The sequence below is a fragment of the Balearica regulorum genome, chromosome 5 (genome assembly GCF_011004875.1).
Source record: "Balearica regulorum gibbericeps isolate bBalReg1 chromosome 5, bBalReg1.pri, whole genome shotgun sequence".
NCBI lineage: Eukaryota > Metazoa > Chordata > Aves > Gruiformes > Gruidae > Balearica > Balearica regulorum.
In genome coordinates, this window is record NC_046188.1 from 60,284,814 (window position 1) to 60,302,570 (window position 17,757).

Below are 17,757 nucleotides of genomic sequence, written 5' to 3' on the forward strand. Positions count from 1 at the left end.
AGATGTGACTCTATTGTAGGAATAAATATGGGATTATAATTTTATGCCTTGCTAAAATGAGAGTTATCCTAGAGAGTGTGAGGCTCATCTGCCTTCAAAGAAAGAAATTTTGGATTAATGAAGATTGTGAAGAGGCTGGTGCTGGCTAGCTGGGTACTCTCTGTATTAGATTTCAGTTATTAAAGTGTCTTAGGAACTGAATCACTTAATATTGAATGATACTGGGAGCAAGACATCTACCTGTGCTTGGATTTCGTGTATTACTAGAAATTTCATATCAGGAAAATCCTTTTTAGCTTCAGGGAGATTTAACCAGCAAAGACATCTGATCCAAAGAGTGACATTTCCTAGATTTGGGTCAGTAAAGCACATCAGCCAAGGTCTATCTCCTTTTTGTCAAAAATATCAGAGAAAATATTCACATATAGTGGGAGAAACAAACACAAAAAAACTAAACAAACCCCACACCCACCCAAAACCCAAACACCAGAATATTAGTGTTGAAGAAAGAAGGACTAATATTACTCACCTGGGGATGTGTTACTGGCCAGGTGTGCTGCAGGATTGTTTGTTAGAGTTTGCCCTCTTAAAGGACAGAGGCAACAGAGGGCAAATATGAATCCTGGCAGTTCTGTGCTGGTGTGGGGGAGTTCTGCTACTGTTACTGCAGCAGAAGCAGTGAGTGCATGAGAAATTGCTAATATGAGGAAGGTAGGGTGATGAAGGACCCATCCCCAAACTTCCCTAACAAATGAAGTTGTAGTCATCTCTAGGGGGAAGTCTAGAAAATTAGCTAGGTGTGTTTTGTTGGTACTTCAGTCTGTTTTGCTTTTTTGTTGTTGTTTTTGTTTTTTTTTTAATTAAGAAACAAGGATCCTGTGGAATAGTTTAAATATTCATTATTTACCAATGAACCAAAGTGTTTTGAACTGTTTCTCAATAGACATGTATAAATCTGTTAATGTGTTTAGAAACTTGATCAGGAATGTTGTTCAGAAGGTGTCTCACACTAGAACGGTTCCATTATATGCTAAGGGTATTATGTGATACATCCAGGATCGGGTAGGAAGGGCTATTTCCTGCACACGTGGTAAGAAAATCCAGCTATTCCAGGCTTCAGGAAAATTATATGCTCCCACGTAAATAATTCAGCTTCCTTTCCTTAGATCTATTTTCTTTTCTTCAATCTATAAAGCAAAATTCCTTTAAAAGAACTACTCTAATGGCTTTATATGTTCATTTAAACCAAAAAAGCATTACTGAAGGAAGAGAATATGAAAATTTGTATTTAACTACTAATTCTCACCAGGCATTAATATGATGACAACCTTCAACCAAGAGCTGGAAAATGCCCATGCTACCCATAACGGCCTTTCATGTGATGTAGTAGAATGTCAAGGTTTTACCCTCATATGAGGGCTTCACCATCATAAGCCCCCATGAGGTAAGGAAGTCTTCTTACCGTAACCCTATAGATCATGAACTGATAGCACACCATGTATGCGTGACTTCTCAAACTCATAAAGGAGATGAGTGGTGGAGGAGGGAGTTCAGCATGGTCTCCTGAGACCCAGGCCGCGACATAACCACCAGACTGTCTCTTTTGTATAAAAAAGTTCAGTTAACTTTGAAGAAATCCACAATTAATCAGAAAAGATCAGACAGGTTGTTTAACTACCACAAGAAGAGCTTTTATTGTGTTGGATATGTAGATTGTATTACATTTACAAGAATTTGGATAGGCTTGCACATGTCAGGGAAGGGAGTGCTTTACATAATCAGCCACAGTGAGGGGATGAACATCCTCCAGTGGAGTTAGCAGGCATGGCTTTATACTAGTTGATAAGGCTGGATTGGTTTTCATAAGGGCTATTCTTATTCCTTTTTCCTATCCTTTTGACGGGGGAGAACAGGCTAGGGCTGAACAAAAAAAAATTACAAAGCAGCTGCGCTGTTAAAAATAATGGGTTAGGAACTTGGTCTCACTGGAGGGGGAGGCTGCGCAGCACCCAGGGAAGTTGCTCTTTCTTTTTGTGGTTGTGTGTCCCACGCTTCACGTAAGGGAGGGTGGGCTAGGGTAGCCAACAGAGCTACATGTAATGCCAAATTTGTGGTTCTTGATTAGTGTTTATTAATCTAATCTTTACTGAAGTCTGTTCATCTTAGCCCAGAGTGATTAGACTGTATCTTAGTTATGTTTGCCTTTGGAGAGAGGTAGGCGTGACTGTGAATAAAGAATTTCTTAATTCTTGTTAAGTAACATCTAATGAAACATAATTTTTAAAGATGGATATGATAACAGTTAAGATTAGCGAATGTGAACTATACATTCATCTTCTGGCCGCTTTCAAAGCTCAAATATTTAAGGGCAATCAGTAAATATACTAATTATAGTTATTAGAGTAACAAGGTCCCTGGTGGTCTTCATGCAGCCCCCGATATGTCTCCCTTTTACAGGGAGTGCATAAAATTTTTAGAAGGACTTGGTAGGAGGTTATCTTTTTATGGACTTAATAACTTTTTCTGAGAGGAGTGGAGGGAAGAGGACAGCTGCTAAAGGTGAAGAGACATATGGGAGGCCTGTACTATAAGCGTTTTTGCTAACCAAGAAGGAACATCCTTGCTAAAGAAGGAAGTTTTGAAATATTTCCCAGGAGGGGATAAATTCTTCCGTATTTTCTGGGTTCTCTGTGGAGGAATCTTGCTTTCATGTGGCTCTCAATGTTGGACTGAAACTAGGAAGACTTTGTACAAATCACACAGATATTACTTCTTTCATACATACATCCCCCTTTGCTAACTACAGATCACTTTTGCTGGAAGTTTGCCAAGAGCATTTTCTCATTCCTTGTTCTTGCCTTCCTCAAGGCTGCTAAAGAAGATAGTGTTTTAGATAACGAAAACGGTACACACCATTATTTCTATATTCTAGCTTTAATCACTTTGAGAAAAATGTACGTTTAATCTCCCAAAGTTAAATAAGCAGACAAACATACTGCAATTCAAAAGTTAATGATTGCGTAAAACTTGGGTTTGGCCAAGCACGATGCAAGAAGCTAGAAGACACATTTCAACCCAAATGAGGCGTATTTTCCACAACAAAATGCTTACCTTGACGTCAACAAATTATTTTAGAGAGTTGGTTAAATGCTTGGCTTATTAGAGATTGTGTTACGTTCAGCTGTGCATGGATAAATAGGGCCATATTCACACTTGTTTTCTCTCCATGTTATCCGAAGCAGCTTTAAATTTGGCTCAGAGCAGGCAAGTGTGAAAAAGGTCAGGTAGCTCATGTCATGGCAGGCTGGGGTCCTGCTCAGCCTTCTTCAGGGTCACTTAAGGTATAGCGTCTGTGTGGCACATGTCAAAATATTTATGAATGTTTTAAGTTACCTAAAAGTAGGCCTGCTGAGGGTTTTATCAAACCTTTTGGTTAGCAGATATGAGCTTTAGCTGCGGAACATTTTACCTTCCCTGTTGCAGCAGTTAAGTGAATCCTAACTAGTTTTCTTTGTTCTTTCTTTTTTCATAAAACTTTACTTCTACCGTTAGCAAGATGTTGTTACTGTTGATAAAAGTCAAGGAGTTGTAGTGTAAGTACTGTTATTTACATTACCTATCAACCTTGAACTTTCTTTCCAGTAGTTTTCCATTTGCTTGCTGACTTACAGCTTCTTCTATCTCCTGAGTATATGATGACCTTTACGCTTCCTCAAATACAGAACCTAAACAGACAAAAGAAATCGTTTGAGTTCCCTATTTCACGCTCTGCCGGATGTGCTGACACACACGCTTCCCCAATTTACAGGTGGCATCTTCTCCACCGCCCCGTCGGTGTCTCCGTGGGCAGCAGCAGCCGGGGACGCCGCTGAGGCCCGGACCCGCGCCGGCAGGTGAGCTCCACGGCCGGTTCCGAAAAGCCACGAGGGGGTGGGGGGAAATGAAATCACGAGTGGGGGCGGCTGGGGAAACGCACCTTGCTCGAAGCACAAGGGCGCCCGGCGGCGGCTCGCACGGGGCTGGGGCGGCCGGCCCGCCTCGGCCCGCCCCGGTCCGCCGGCCCCGCCCCGAGCAGCCCGGAACCGCGCCGTGCCGTGCCGAGCGGCGGGCAGCATGCGGAGCGGCGCCGCTGCCACCGGTAGGTCCGCGGGGTGCGCTGCCGCGGGCGGAGCAGGTGCGGTGGGAGCGGGACTCCCCGCGGGTGGCGCCGGCCGGGGCCGGAGGGTCCCTCCGCGGGCGAGGGCACCGGGAGCCGGGCTCTCCCTTCGCGGGTGGCGGCGCTCGGGGCCGCGCCGTCCCTTGGCAGGCGGCTGGTGCCCGGCTGAGCGCGGAGGGCTGCGCGGCTGGTGCCGGCGGGGCGTGCGGCAGCTTGCTGGGCCCGACGGGCTGGGCTTTACTCGGCGGGTTTGGGGTTTTGCCGGCCGTGGCGCTCTCAGAGCTGAGGGCTGTACCTGCCCCTGCGCGTTTGTGGGAGCGAAGGGTGACTCCGTGGGCTCGCTCTCGTGCTGTGGCGGAGGGCGACGCTGGAAAAGTAAAAATAGTCTTTAGTTTCGTAAGTACCCTGCGATTAAGACGGCAAAGTGCTTTCCGAATGTGTTTCAACACTGAAGTGGGCTATTAGTTTGGACGCGTCTTAATGAGCGTGTTAATCAGCGTAACATCCTTCTCTGCTCACCTTTGCGGGCTAGTTGAATGTGGCATCTGTTGGGTTTTCCTTCGTGCTTTGAAGTGTGTGTTAACCTGCGATAGTAATTGTCTTGTCATGTTCACTACGTTTTTAATGTGTAAATTCAACATGTGACTTGAATTCAGATAGTTGGCGTGAGTTGGCTTGAAGACTGATGATTGTAGATTTATTTGCCCCTGGGCTTATAGGGTTGAACCAGTATCAAAAAGTTTTAAGTTCTCTCTCAAGCTTATCAGAAAAGATCTGGAGGTTTCTGTCGACTTTAAAAACCGTTTACAATTGGCAACCGTGCTGGTACTTTCAGCCAAAATGCGATCTGAGCGTGGAAACCAGACTGCATTCTTGTATCTAAAGATGGTCCCTGCAGGTCAAAACTGAGGCGCGTTGGCATGGGCAGGAAACTTCATACAAGTGTGGATTTTTTTTTTAAATTTTATTTTATTTTTCCTTAGAGACTCTAAATCTTGGAATGAGGTGGAGCAGTGCGTTCTCGTGCTGCCAGGCCCGGCTGGGGTGCAGCTTGCCCCTTCTCTGATTCTGCTGTTGGTTTTGAGGAAGTTCTTAATCTCTCTGTGACTCAGTGTCCTAATCTTTAAAATGACTTAATAAGTCTTGTCACGCTTGCCTCCTAGGGATATTAACATCTAATTGATATTCATGAAGTGCCTTGATCTGGGAGAAAAGAGGGCATCTTCCCTCCCTCATTTTGCCATTCCATATTGGTTGTTAATTGTGTTGCGTGGGTGGAACACAGATTATCCAACAACCAAACTGGGATTCATGTCTGTTATCATCTACACAAGCACTCTAAGTAAGTGTGTGTCCATGTATGCTTAGTTTGAAGTTATCTGGGTATTTCTCTAAATTGAGTGGGGTTTATGCTTTCTGGAAGATGCATCTGAAAAAGGTACTTCTAAAATACTGTACTGAAGCATCAGCAAACTTATGCTCCAAAGTCTAGAGATATTATACAGTTTTTGTCTGTGTATTATGAGGTCAGTAAATGTTTTAATTCTTAAAACTATGTTGACTCATTTAACACTCAACACGTCCTTGGTCGTAGTCTTACTCAGACTGAATCTTATGTTCAGTCTCAAGTTTTCTCATGTCTGACTTCTTTAGCAACTTGAAAAAATGTACAGCAATTTTACAATTCTCTGCTTGAAAATACAAGTTGTCTTCAAAATACAAGTAGTGCATTTATCAGCGTAACCATTTTACTTGCTGTCCAAAGCAGTAATTAGCCACTTCAGTCCCCTGACTTGAACCTCGCCCCACCTCCTCCTTATCACTGCTGCCTCCCTCTCAGGCAGATAGCAGAGCTCGCAGGGCTGGTGCCATGGGGTCACTGTCCAGAAGACATCAGTATTCCATAAATCAGCTGGTGTAAGTGGACACACCTAATCACAGCACAGGCATGATGATCTTTTTCAGCTAAAGCCTTGGGTTGAGAAATTCTCAATCCTTTTCCTGCATCTTGGGTTTTCCATACTGCAAGGTTGTGTGCTGGGAGGTTGCTTTAATACAAGGCTGGCTAGCCAGGTACCAGGCGCATTTGTCCCACGCATTTGATTCAGTTCTCTTTTTTCAAGATTGTTGCTGCAAAATGTATATTATCCCCCGTGTTAAATAGACCTGTCAAATAAAGGTTTTAAAATGCTGCTTGACATCGGTTAGTGCTGTTCTCTTCATAGTAGTAGAAAAAGATACTGGAGATGCAGCATATACTGTGTGGTGGAGAAATGAAGTTCTGATAGGAAACTGAAGGATGTTGCATCCAAATTCCTCTTGTCATGTGGCCTGCAGCAAGTGATGTGACTTTTCCTGCCCTATCTCTAATACTAGGTGAATTCTTAGCAAACCAGCGAAGTATACAGAAAGGAGAAGTCATCTCTGAAACTCTGAATTTCTTTTGTTTTCTTCTTTTTTTTTTTTTTATGTGGTGTTCTTAGTTGCCTTAAGGCTGCCCTGAAGATGCACAGTAGTAAAATATCCCTGATACCAGGGTGTTGGTTGCACTGCTGTTTGTGATGAGTTCAAGTTTTCTTCAGTTTTGTCTAGAATCTAGAAGTAAGTAAGATCTGAAAAGATTTTGTTTTTTCAAAGATATTCTGAAGCAGAGTTTTCTTGTCTGGTGTCCCTGTCCCATTCCTTGTGAACATGAGAGCGCCTGTTTTTTGGCTGGAGATGTTCTTTAAGTGTAAGAAACCATAAAACAAGAGAGGTGATTGCTATCCGATTTCTCCATGTGTATGCTTTAAGTCTTTCACCTCTTTTAGCACGTACCTTGTATCTGCTCCAGCTGTCTCACTGCTCTGGTATTTTATAATTAGCATCTTGAAAACTCAAGGGAAAACTTTCAAATGCTATATATTTCCCATTGGGACTCTTCCATGTGGCTTTAACATTTGTTGTGAGTCCTTGGTAACGTGTATCTGTTCCTCAGGAGTCCTTCGTCTCAGTTTGATTCCCCTGGTGTCAGCAGAAAATCTCTGTTTTCTAGTGGAAGAGGCTTTGCTTTTTAGGGGCATGGTGTGTTTTGATTCCCTTAAAATGAAGACAATTTCAGATGACCAAAATTGAGGTCTGCCTCCCTGTACGGTTTTTCTGTTTTCTCAGCTTGCTCGCGTGTTTTATCTGGAGCCAGCGAGCTACAGGAAGGCTGAGGAGTTGCTTTGTATGTCTGTATAGGCAGCCTGGCACGTGTGTATCTGTATAATACATGTGTACCTGTATAATATACATTTAGCCTGTGTATTTTGCATGTGAGCAAATTGTTTCTTTGACGCACCTTTTCTGTTCAAGCTCTTTCTGTTTGAGGAGTCCATTAATTTGAAAAATGCAGCCTCTGCTCTTTGTCTGGCACCCTGGCTGCTAAGGGATGGCACGCTGTTTGCTTTGCTCATTGTTAGGACCAGTTTTGGAGGTGTTTATGCTGCAAATTGACTCCTTCAGAAGTGGTATTAGTAGTTCGGGGTATTCCAGCATGGTACATTAGACCATTTCCAGAAAATATAGATATTCTAAATTAAGGCTGTTAAGTGTCCACTGATTCAGTGACCATGCAGATACATAGTTAATATTGTATTGTGACACATTCTGGAAATTGCTGGGTTTATTTTTGACATGGAGGAGATGACTAAGAATAACTCTTTCATCTATGCATAGTTACATTTTACAAGCATGTAAAAACTTCCCCAAAATGATCTTTAGTCATATTTAGACTCTTAGTTCCATGAAAGGAAAAAAATTCTGACTTGTGCTTAAATCTGAGCTGCGTGTGCTATCAACCCCTTTTCCTGCTCTGGACTGTTGTTCAGTGAGGGAGTTTGGTTTTGTGTTTTATTATCCCCTCCAAATTTTTGTTGGCAATCTACTACACGGGGAATAGAAGTCCAGTTCCTTGTTGGGAAAGGTAGACCCTACCACAGCACAAATTATCATAGACCCTACTGCCCTAGTTTATATTCAGTTCATGTTCTGATTATTTTTATTTCAGTGTTCCAGTAACACTCGTGTAACTAGGAGGAGAGCCTGAACTTGGGTTCATTTCTTCTTGCTGTTTTCCTTCTAGAGCTGTGATGGTAAGACCTGGTGAGGAGGGAATAATTCTGAAGACAACCCATGGGTTCAGAGATCACCTGCCTGCCTGTCTGTTTCTGGACACTGCTAAATTTTGTTATCTGGTCTTCAGAAGCTTCCTATTTGGGGCCTGACTCCTTCAGGCAGATGATTTATTAAGTTGTGTGATGGGAATACATGGATTAGATTTAAACTTTTGTTCTTGTCACTGGCATCTCACCTGCATTGCTCTGGACAAATAATGCCAGCAGTTTCTCTACTTGCTACATTCAGCCAAGTGGACATTACCAATTTAGTTTTTAAAATTACTGTGCCTGGCATTCTAAGTGTGTGTTGTGCAGTTTTGGCTTCTTAAAAAGCAGGTTCTTTGGAATCATTAGTCCACAATAAATCCTTCTCAGACCTTTTAAGCTTGCAGCTTATTGCCTGTGTAGACTGTAGTAATGCCCAAGGGGGTGTTACAGTTTATCCTTCTGTGTAACTGCCATAGCCAAGCATCAAAATAGAATTTCTAAGGCCATGTGAAATTTTTGTTGGGATGTGTGGCCATGTTTTTAATAAACTTCAAATAGTCTTTGGTAATTCAATCACTTATCTTAACTCTTCTGCATATTTTATGTTGGGTTTTTTTATATAGTGTTACTTTTGAAAAAATGAGTACATCAAAAGACTACTTGGTTCAGATAACATGTTTTTGCATTTTCTAACCTGTATAGGCAACTCCAATAGACAATCGAAGGCTTTTACATCTTCCAAGATGTTTTTTCCTAGTGTATCATGTGCAAATCATATTTGATGGAGTCCAGCAAAAAAATATTAGCAGTTTTTAAAAAAAGCAAAGCAGAAAGTGGAACAGGAGCAGAAGATACTTTTTGCCCCTCTCTTTGAGAAGACAGGTTTGGCAGATAATGGAATTTTTTTGCACGTAATCGGATGAGTGTATATCGCAATATCTATAATCTATGTTATTGGCTGAGGTGAGTGCCATCTGTTAGTGGTGTTAGGGATGTGCAATACCTTTGGTCTCTAAACTTGTGCACACAGGGAGCAGCACAGAAAGATTTAGAGAAACAAGTGCAGTCTCTGAAGGCAGTTGCTAAAAGCAAAGAAGAAATTCATAATGCAACGCGATGTTCTCTGCTGATGGTGTTTCCAGCTGATAAAAACCCTCTGGTTAAACGTTAATGAACTTTACAAGACAGTGAGTAGGTTTTGGTTTCTGCTTACTCATGAGATCGTTTGTTTCTCTTACAGGACCATCTATGGTATATGCTTGTTATCACGCTGTTCATTATGGATTTTCTTTATGCTGTGTCACCTTGTGCTGAGCTGGGGAATAATTTTAAGTAGCAATCTGAACTGAGGAGAAGAAAATTCAGGGTTTGTATGGCAGGAAGTACTTGGGCTTGACTTCATGGTAGTAAGTGTATAGTCAGTGCTGATTTTATTTATTTATTTTAAATATTGTCATTTCATCCCAGCTGTGGATCTGGCACAGTATATACTTGTACACTTGAATCTCCATTGCTTTTCTCCTTTTAGAGGTTGTAAAGGAGTGAGCATCCTGAGAAGAGAACTTCTTCAGGTCTGATTTCCATCCTAGCTGGACTGAAGGAACTGCTGATGAAATGTGATATTTGGGGTCGGATAATTTATGCAAATGAGTTCTCTTTCGGATTCAGACTCCTAGCCCTCTGCCCAGTGTTTGCATTTCCCCTTTCACTGAGTGCTAAGGATTCCTATGGTTGCAACCTGTGCAACCAGCTGTTTCTATCAGTTCAGAAAATTCTTTAAGTAATTGCATGGCTGTAGGGACAGAAGAATATTGAAGATGGTAGCCATTTTTCAGATTTCAGAGTTTTGCTTCGTAAGATGAACGCGGAATGTAGGTTCCTCCCACTTCTATCTGGATTTTTTAAAAGTAACAGCTGACACCCCTCTGTACAGTATTTGTGTTCAGAACATTAATGTGGCTGAATGAGTATCAGAAATGTGCACATGCTTAAGGCTTGGAAATGAGCTCCATAAATATGAACTATTGGTGCGTATTCAAAACTGCATTCAGTGGATGTAACCAAATACCTCTTGCTTTAATTACTCTCTGAAACACTGCCCTTGCACCAAGTCAACATTAGGTGTCCTAGCAAATGCTTTAGGAAGAATAAGGCTGGCATAGTGAACTAACTACATCTCAACAGCAAACCTGTTAAGACAAAAGAAACCATCTTTCTGTTGTTCTGATGGGGGGATGTATGTGAGAAGGAAGAAGGATTAGGGTGGTTGACTTTATTTCCTGGAAATGAATAGCATACGTTTTTCAGTGCATAAAACGGATATTACTCAGTTTGTGACCTGCTTCCTAGTAAAAGTGTCTTGAAGCGGGGATTGGTTTAAATCTGTTGCCTGCATTCCTGACATACAGTATTGTGTGATGCTATCTTGTCGCAGAGGCATGCAATGTGCCATGATGTATAAATAACCCTGTGTGTCAAAGGTAATTTGAGACAATGTGCCAAATATTTAATGAAGCGTGGGGTCTTGTCCTGGGTACCTGGTATATATTTGGGACTAGGTATCTGAGCTGAAACTGCAGCAGAGGGGTAATGAGTAATGTAATGCTCCCCAGCACATACTGCAGAGCTACTCTGTACGGTACTGTAAGACACAACCAGTGCTACAGGTCAGCTGCATCTTATTTGTAACTGATGTTTAGATAAGCTGACAGGAAAATAGGTTAATATGCACTAGCCCAACCTGCTTTGTGCATGTTGTGGGGAAAAAGAATTGCCTGTAGTACCCTCTGCAGAGTAATTTTAATTAATACTTCACATATCATTTTTCAAGATAAATATAGAATAGCATACAGAGGGGAATGGCTTTATTCCTTTGGGAGCACCACTTGTCCCCTGGAGGTGGACTCAGCAGGATGCTGACCTCAGGCAGTTCAGCACATTTTGTGTCTCACCGAAGAGTTAGGGTCTCCTGGGGCTGAAAGCAGCCCGAGGAGGGAGATGGCTTTGGGAGATGCGAAGCAGCGGGTGCTGGCACAGGAAGGAGGAGCTGTGTCAGGCACCGGGAGCGCGGCAGGGGCCTGGGTGTGCGTGCCAGAGGTGGATGCTGGCCCCTTGCTCAGGGAGAAGGTTTCTGTCTGGGTTTCCTTCTGATCTGGGAATGAAACCCCACAATGGGGTTTTCTTCTGTGTAGTTATGTGGGAAAGGAGATCCACAAGGTCTTTATCTTACACTTGCCTTACGCAAAAATGCAAAGGGCAGGGTTATTTCCTTTCTCTTTTTCTTTTTTACAACTGTGATTGTTTCCTGCATGCATGCATGTAGAGGGCTCCAGCAATATTTCTAATGCTGTTCCATGACAAATGCAGAAGCTTGATAATATCTTAAGGCCTTCTTTATGCATGCCTTTAAATATATACCACGAAACCTGTATGTAGCTACTTCTTTAGCTACTATCTGAATTAATGGATTGATATTATTAATAACTTGTGTGTAGAAGCATCTTCAAGCTCAGTTATGGAATCAAAATGTTTGTCTCCCATTTATTTTATATTTATGATGCATTAGTACAGAACAAAAAGAATTACGTGGCTACTTCGGAGCAAGGCAAGACATTTTTGTGGTTTTTTTTTCACAACACTTTCCTGTTACAAAGGTAAATCCAAAGTTCAACCTGACATTCAATAAAATACACGAATGATTTAATACTGTGTTTGACAGAGTTTCTTGACTCAGCTTTTTCTAACGGAGCATTTGTTTGCATCCTTCAGATGGTCAGGTAAAGCAGGTAGTTCTACAAAGTAATGTCAATATGAAACTCTCTTGCCCTTTGAGGTAAAGCTTTGTGGGTTCTTTGATGGGTAAAACATTCACCAGGACATAACTGACCCAGAACTTAATAGGATACATGTTCCTAAGGTCATCTGCCTCGTTTGAAATCTCAAGCCTATATAACTACAAACACTGGCTTCTGGAAAACAGCTGTATAATTATTTAAGTGTCACTTTTAGTTCACTAATTTCTAAGACAAATAAAGGAATTGCATATATAGTGTAGGAGGTCTGCATTTGCATACAAGATTTAATTTAGAAGTAAATATCAGTGTGGATGTATCACAGGTTTTTCACTCTAATAGTTCTCGTGCACAGAGACTGTGAACCACTACTTCTCAGTTTTATTTGCTCTACTGAAGTGACATACAGACAAGCAAAGAATGGGAAGGCTTTCCTCATCTGCCTGCCTCATCGGCTGTCATGTAGCTAATACACCAACCTGCGTGCAAAGTTTATTGAAAATGTGTGTGAGAGAATTATCGGTACTCCTACAAAGTAGAAAGCAAACTTCATCTGACTTTCCTACTAGGTATCAACAGACTTTGTAAGATTGAGATCAGTGCTTCTGATGAGTTCGTGAAGCCTTCGTTGTATTTATTTTTCATGACTTTCTCTAATATGAAAAATACACCCTTGTCATACTAAGAAGCACCTTGTGTTTTGAATCCAAATTTTCTACTTTCCTTATGGGATATTATGCCACGTGCAGGGCTGAAATTAATGTGTGTGTTTAATTTTGGAGGAGGAGGAGAAGCCAAATGGTATTTTCTTCCTTTGGCTGATGATTCCATTATGATTATTCTGTTTTCTTGGGGGAAGATATCCAGAAGAGAGAGAGCTTTCTGCTTTTCTACCAGGTCTGGGGAATTTAAAATGAAATCTAATTGATTGTTCTGGACCCAGTCATTAGAAACTAGTATTGACAACATAAGTAATTACCTCTCTCAATTAGAATTAAGCAAAAAAGGCAACATATAATTAAATATTTATTTATGTTACAGGTCTGTATGCACATGAATAGTCTCTGTCAAGTGTATCTGCAGTCACCTTTCTATTTTTAGAAATAGGATCCTAATTTCTAATATTTCTTACCTGATACATTAACAGTCATTATCCTGTGTGAATAGTTGTTTCATATCTTGTGGTGTGTTGGTTTTGTCTTGTTAAGGTTTCTTAAACTTCCTTTGCTGTGTTCTGTCTTTTCCCATATTTACAGATTTGGGGGAGGGGAGGAGATAAGAAGATACTACCTTTATTTTCAAATTGGTAGGTGAGTATTGACGTACCTGAATACATGCTTAGTCATGTGCTGTGATGCTGATGAGTTTCGCTTGGCACACCCCAGCAGATGCAGTCCCTCCCCTGTTTTCAGCAGAGCCATCTTCTCTGTGGTGCAATTGTAGATGACCGGATTTGTTTTACAGCAGTGCCACAGTGCAATGATAACCTTGCCAATGCTAAGGGGAGGTGGAAACTGCTGAACTTTTTGCTCATGTAGCATGTTTAAAAGTTTCACTCAAGAAAGTGTGACTTGAAGGTTTTGGTTGATGTTGTTTACAAAATTGTCATGAATTTTTGTAAGAAAGTGTCACCAATGGCAATGAGACTCGGGCCAAAGGTTCTTTTTTTTTTCTTCCACCACAACTGTGTTTTAGTTGCTCAGGTTTTTTGCCTTTAGCTGTTTTTTTCTCTCTTCTAAGCCTATAATCTAGATTAAGTTCCTATTGCTTTTGATTAAAATTCCAGCAGTAAATTTTCAGCTTTAAGCTGTGAGACGTGCTGGTGTGCAACCTCGTAGGGATCAGAAAATAGGATGTAGGCAACAATGTAGAGAAATCCATCTGGGGACTCCTGTGGTAATTGTGTTTTTTGCTAATAATCTGGGTTTTCTCTCTGGGAAATATAAGCATGTTGGGTTTATTGTATTTCTTGATGCATGAAGTACCTGTGCCTATAAGGTTACAGCAGGCTGTCGGAGCCTGAGCAGACCCTTTACTGTGTGAAGGTAGCGCCTGCGAGCGCAGCGCTCTTCCTCTGCCTGCTCTGGCACTTTGTACATCCAGACAAGTGGGAGCCACATCAGCAGTGGCTGTGCTGAACGTCCTGGGTTGAGATCCTTGCCTCTGCCTGTCGGGCGTATGCCTTAAGCAGATTTACTAATCTGACCTTTTAACCTGCTGATGATTAATAGACCTCTGCCAGAGCACTATGAGACGTGGTTGCTCTGGAGTGGCCCTGCCAGTAAAGGTCTGCCATGAGGTAAAAGGAGTAACCAAGTAAGTACAGCTGCCCCAACTGCAAGAAGATGGGCCATGAGAGCCTTGTGCAAAGCTGTCAGCTTCTGTTTTTAGAAAAGGAGGGTGCTTTCTGCCTGATGTTGCACTGACCCATTTAGGATATAGTCTGACCTGAAAATACCGAGGTGAACTGTTCACGTGTTGCCATACACTGCCTGCCAAGATGCCTTGGAGAAATATGCTTCGTAAAAGTTGATTCATAATTAATTGATACACTGGATATTAGGAGTCCAGTGAAGTGCTGCCTTCTGCACTTTTTTTCTAGCAATCTCTCTCAGACCCAATTCATATAGTCAAAGTGGCATTTCACGTGCACACCCTACGGACAACAACAGGAGAGACTGCAGTGACCACTCATGTAACTTAACATTTGTAACTTAGAACTCTTCACGGTGTTTTTAGTCTCTTTCTTTTATGCAAATGTATGGCATTTTTTGTTACAGTGAAAAAAATAAGCTAGTAATTGAAGAATCCTATCATATCAATCATAGAAAATTAGGAAAAAACTGTTCTGGGTGTCATTGACTTGCTGCATTAGGGCATCTGGTAAGCAAACACTTCATTGTGAAGTCTTTTGAATTTTTCTCCTAGTCACGTCCGTTGGCAGGACCGGTGGTCAGCAGTGGGCAGAGGTGGAAGAGCCCCAGCTATGTGTGGTGGGGTGAGGAGGACTTTGGATCATGGAGCAGAGATAAACCATTGTATGAAATATGGCAAAAGAGCCTTTCATGAAAGGCTCCACATCCTTGGTGGCAGCAGGAGCCCTGGGATATGTGCTCACAAGCCAAATCACTAATGTATCCTTGGATGTGCATGTGTGTGGTTTTAAATGTGGCAGTTTAAGGTAGCAGGTTAATCTGGCTAGGAAGGGGCCCGTTTTCCCTTGGTGCAGACATTGGTATGTCTGATGGACCTCATTTGAAAGGAATTCTCTGAAGTTGAAAGCATCAGTGGAGAAGTCAGGCTCAGTCTAGCTTTGACAGAAACATGGGGTCAGACAGCCCTCTCATCCTGCCTAGCTGCACCAGGCACCAGAAACACCACCAGAGACTGATGTTCAAAGCCTTTGCTATGATAGTCTGTGCTATGCACAGGGGAGGTTCTGGAGTATTTGAACTTAACGTATTTCAGAGTGATCTGCGCTTGGCAGGAATGAAGGCAGGAGTAAAAACTCCCATGTTGAACCTTAAAGAAATGGACTGATTCTCTGACTGCTGCAAGTCACTTCCCAGCTCCCTTTCATTTAGAAATGCATTATGGAAATGCATAATTTAGAAATGCACTATGGATATCTGTTGACTGGTATATGAGCTTTTTTTCATGCTGCTGGGATTTTACATTTTCTTCTTTCTTTCATTTTTTCCTTTGGCTATTGGTTTGAGAGTTTTCTTCTAAGTAGTATCTGTCTGTAGTGTGACTTGCATGCAAAAGGAAGCACTGTTCCTTGAAAATTTTGCTTCCAGAGCTGATACAAGTTCCCTTTAAAGTTGTTCCATACTTCTTCCTCTCCAGATTATTTCATTTGAGGTTTAGTTTGTATGTTGACTCACTTTTTTTTTTTTTTTTTTTTTTGAGGGGGTGAGCTCATACTATGCAAATTGTATCCATTTGGACCTGGAACTGTCCAAAACTTCTGGTGTATGCCTTTTTTCTTCTTTATTTATTCTCTCCATGCAATAACTGCACAATACCTGAAACTCAATTGTGATCACATGCCTGTGGGTGCAGCATGTACTGAAGAACCTGTTTTTAACTTCAGCTCAAAATTGAAAGGGGAAATACTGCAATTTTACACGCATTATAATTCAGCTGTTACTTCAGAAACTATCATTGCTTTTCTTTCCTTTATGCAGTTTATTGCTTGCTCATTCTGTTTCATAATCCAAGCAGCAGTCCCAAGCAACTGTTTGGGGGGAGAAAAAATAAACTAAAAATATTCATGTATCTTTAAAAAAAAAAAAAGTCCCAGCTGGAAAGAAAAGCTGAGGAGCAAAAAGTGTCCAGCAGTACATCTGAAGTTCGTTCTTATTTTCTTTCCCCCCACCCCAATGCTTTACAAAGCTGAAAGGTACTATGTGATCTTTAAGGGCATTTCTGCCAATTAGGGTTTTATTTGCAGCAGAGCAGTGAGTGGTGTTGCATCGGCATCCTTCAGCTGCTCATTCCGAACCAGTGCCTATCACTGTGCTGTGACGAAGGCAATGACAGAATTTGGCTTGGTCCAAACACAGATCTCCCTCCTCTGTCTGCGCCTGCCCATCGCCAGCCACCTCTGCACTGATGCCTCTGCCAAAAGTCAGACTCAGTCTGATCACAGTATTAATACAGCCACTGTATTATGGCATTAGCTAACTCTTTATTCATAGCAAACTAAAGCTTGAAAACTGGACTGTAGATAAGATCTGGTTGCACATTTTAGTGAAATAAAAGCAATAGTGTTTACCTGTATGCAGAAGAGAGGGAGAAATCTGTGCTAATGTAAAACTGGAGCAAAGCCCAAGCCAATATGAGGTCTTGGGCTCGGTAACAAAACTTTTTTTTAAACCATATTTGTAAAGTGGAGAACTTAACAATGTTTCCTTTGTGAATATCTTACATCCAGAAATATTTCTCTCCATCCTTTTTCTGATGGTCAGTTCTCTGTTTTACTTCTTGGTCTCTATAAGCTGGGGGATATTAAAATTGTGTGAACTATATGTGAAGGATCTATAACAACAAAATACATCTTCAGGTCTTCAGTTGGTTCACTTCACGTAAGCACGTTGGATGAGCGGAATTTGGGTTTTCTTCTGATCAGAAGTTGAGTAAAAACTTTCAGTATTCCGACAGTTGCTGTCCCCCGGTTCCAGCTCTGCGCAGAGCAGGCGCAGTGAGGGGGGAGCACGGTGCTTCGGGGGGCTCAGCCTCGGGGACCAGGCAGGGGCCGTGGGCAGCCCACGGCAGCTGGGGTGAGGGCGCAGCCACCCCACGCCCCCCCCCCCCCCCCATTGTGGCCCTGGGGGGGCTGGCAGTGCTGAGGCATGGGCCAGCGGGCATCCAGCTGGCTGGCAGAGGCTGGGCTGTGTTAAAGCAAAACTGAATTGACCCAAGGTGTTCCCGTAAACCACTTTCCTTCCTGAATTGTTGTTTTCTCTAACAAAGCCAGCCTTAATCAGGACCTTGTGTACCAGCCGCTCCGCAAACCCAGAACCTGTTAATCCTTTCTCTTTCTGATAATTACAGACTGTTAGAGAGTTGAGGCACCAGGGCAGCTTTAGCTCTGTCTTGCTGTAGGAAGGGGGAGAAATGTAATGCCTTTAGTCTACTCTGGTGCTGCAAACATTATGCTCAAATAAGCAACCTATAG

The 17,757-nt window shown here is 42.1% G+C and overlaps 1 protein-coding gene across 7 annotated transcripts in view; it reads left to right on the forward strand.

Moving 5' to 3' along the window:
- Nucleotides 1-4,002: 4,002 nt before the first annotated feature.
- The window catches only part of MICAL2 (microtubule associated monooxygenase, calponin and LIM domain containing 2), a 132,430-nt gene continuing 118,675 nt past the window's right edge, over nucleotides 4,003-17,757 (forward strand). For 5 of the 7 annotated variants that reach the window (XM_075755186.1, XM_075755188.1, XM_075755189.1 and 2 more), the window contains exon 1: nucleotides 4,003-4,138. The gene's annotated coding sequence lies outside the window, so the exon portion shown is untranslated. Of the gene's footprint in view, nucleotides 4,139-4,237; nucleotides 4,553-17,757 lie in introns of those variants that run through there. The other 2 variants (XM_075755191.1, XM_075755184.1) reach the window with 2 other exon arrangements.